The 2,442-nt window shown below is 40.5% G+C and overlaps 1 pseudogene; it reads right to left on the bottom strand.

Annotated features, from left to right (window-relative positions):
• Positions 1-665: 665 nt before the first annotated feature.
• LOC115867866 (MICOS complex subunit MIC27 pseudogene) lies at positions 666-1,546 on the bottom strand (annotated as a pseudogene).
• Between the last annotated feature and the right edge of the window lie 896 nt (positions 1,547-2,442).

Genomic DNA, 2,442 nt, shown 5'->3' with positions numbered 1-2,442 from the left:
TCTGTTACTTTTGCATAATCAGAAGAGTCCAGAGAGGCTGAGTGACCAGCATCTCCTCAATACTTTCTTTTCTAAATGGCATTTTCCTCTTGCTTAACGTATGTATATATAACCCCTTAAACTTGTCTTCATAATGATGTCATTTTTTTGTCATCCGAAGTGGCCTGAGTCATATTTTGTGACTACCCAAGCATACAAATATTCCCTTTGCCTCTCCAAATTTGACCGTATAGCAGTGTCACCTGAGGAGCATTTTCTTTTCTTTTCTTTTCTTTTTGTCATAAAATATGGATATTTTATTCCAACTCTGGGAAATGAAAAACAAAGAGGAGGAGGGAACACATCCTTCCACACACTATTCTAATTTAGCTGACGTTAATTCAGAAAAGCTAAAGCAAATATATATGTGCAAATGTATACATATTTATAGATACACATACATATTTTTTCAGATTTTAGTCTCATCTGTGTTCATATATTTATTTTTATTTTTTTTATAAATACCCTTAAAAGTCACCAAATGCATCCTAATACTTCTACCTCTGTGTCTTCATCTATCATTTAATATTGTTTGGATTGTATTCAATTTGTGTTTTAATCACTTATGTGAATTGTCTAACTGTACATTCAAAGATATAAGGGAAAAACTTGGTTTAAATTATACTCTATGCAACACAGTTACCCATTACATGATTTTTTTCATCATTATTTGCAACTTCACACATCTTGTAGTTCTCTGTGCAGGCTACTTCAGCTTCTAGTGCCGTACATACCTCCATCTCCGGATGGAACGGCCTGTGATCCATGAGCTTGGGGTCAGGCATAAACTGTGTAGCACCTGAGGTGGATTCTGGTTTGGTCTTTGTTTCAGAGCTGAGTTCTGTTGGCAAGGCACAAAGGTTGTGAGTTGTTTTTGCAGGTATTTCTATTTCATCAGAGCTTCCTAGCTTAGTTTTTTCTTTTGGTTCAGGAAATGACTCCTTTTTGTTGTTTTTTGTCCACAATGATTGAACTGCTTCATAAATTTGCTGGCTTATAGCACATGCCTTTTTCCCAGTTACCTTTGCAATCATTACTGATTGAACAGGGTAGAGAACAGTTGCTCCTAAAGTGGCCAGTCCCAATGGATAAGCAATTCTCTTAAACCTAGAACCTTTTCTCGCTGAAATGAAGGCTGCCAATCCTGAAACTGTAATCACTCCAATTTTCGGAAGAAAGTCTCGAGGTGGATTCTTCAAATAGACATATGCATCTTTTCCAAATTGTACTGTATCCATTATCCCATTTTCACAAAGACATAAACACCCTTGCACCAGCCAATATAATGACCAGTTGTAGTGCGAATGGATGCAAAGCCCATTTGTTAGTCACCGGGCTGTTCTTCAACATATTTAGACTGGAGAGGTGGCGCAGTATATATGGGGAGCTGCTTTGGTTTCACTAGCTGCTCCTTGGACTCCTCTTCTTTGGCCACATGCACTCTTACAGATGCACATATCAGACCTGCTGGCATGGTTGTCTCCTTTCCCAACCTAACAGCCACCATAGCTTTGGCCCTCTCTGGCCAGGTATTCGCACGGACAGTGTCTTGAGGAGCATTTTAAAAATGCATTATTTTGGGTACCATTTTGAGCCTAATAAGAAGGATTTGGGGAGGGGGGTTGATTGAGTTCAGAGCCCATGAGTCTGAAATTTTCAAACTCTTCACACATTATGCTTGGGTAGCTGGTCTCAGGACCGGCCATTCAGAGCTGCTCCCAGAAAGCACGATGGTCTGCTGTGGTCAGTCCACTTTCCTCTGTTCTTTCACTCTTTCCCTTCCCCCATATGTATCCTGCCTCCTCTCTCCCTTCTGCTTTTTTTCTCTCTTTCCCTTTTCATCCATCAGATATGAAGTTCCCAATATGTGCCTGGTACGTGGCCTCATACCCTCGCTGCTCTGCCCTGTCGTGTTAGAGTCACCCCACTTTTCATTCTTCCTTTGCCTCTACCCAGTCCCAAACACCCCAAGTTCTGAGAAAGCAGCCTCACCTTCAGAAGCATCTGTCATGTAAGTCATCATCCCCCATCTCATATCCAGATATTCCAGGAGCATTTGAGCCATCTTTCCATAGTGGCTATGATATTGCTTTGGAAATAATAAGACGTGAGTCCTGTGTCTCATTTGATGGTGACCATTATCATTTGCACTGGATCTGCTCTTCAGTTCTATCTTCTTTAAAATCATTTATAGCTGAAAATGTCTTACTGGCCCAGTGAGGCTGACGGCACCATTTATAATAATTTCTAGATAAGAGACAATGAGGAAGTTCCATCTCATAGGAAACCAGCTTAGCACCTCCCTGGACAGTCCCAGGCCCAGGAGGAGAACACTCTGCTCAATTTCTCTCTCACTTCCTTTTTTTTAATTTTAATGCAATGAAAGCCAGACCATTTAGGAAT

This window comes from Globicephala melas, chromosome 21 (assembly GCF_963455315.2).
Source record: "Globicephala melas chromosome 21, mGloMel1.2, whole genome shotgun sequence".
NCBI lineage: Eukaryota > Metazoa > Chordata > Mammalia > Artiodactyla > Delphinidae > Globicephala > Globicephala melas.
The sequence above is the reverse complement of the archived record's forward strand: the minus strand, read 5'-3'. Positions and strand labels throughout refer to the sequence as shown.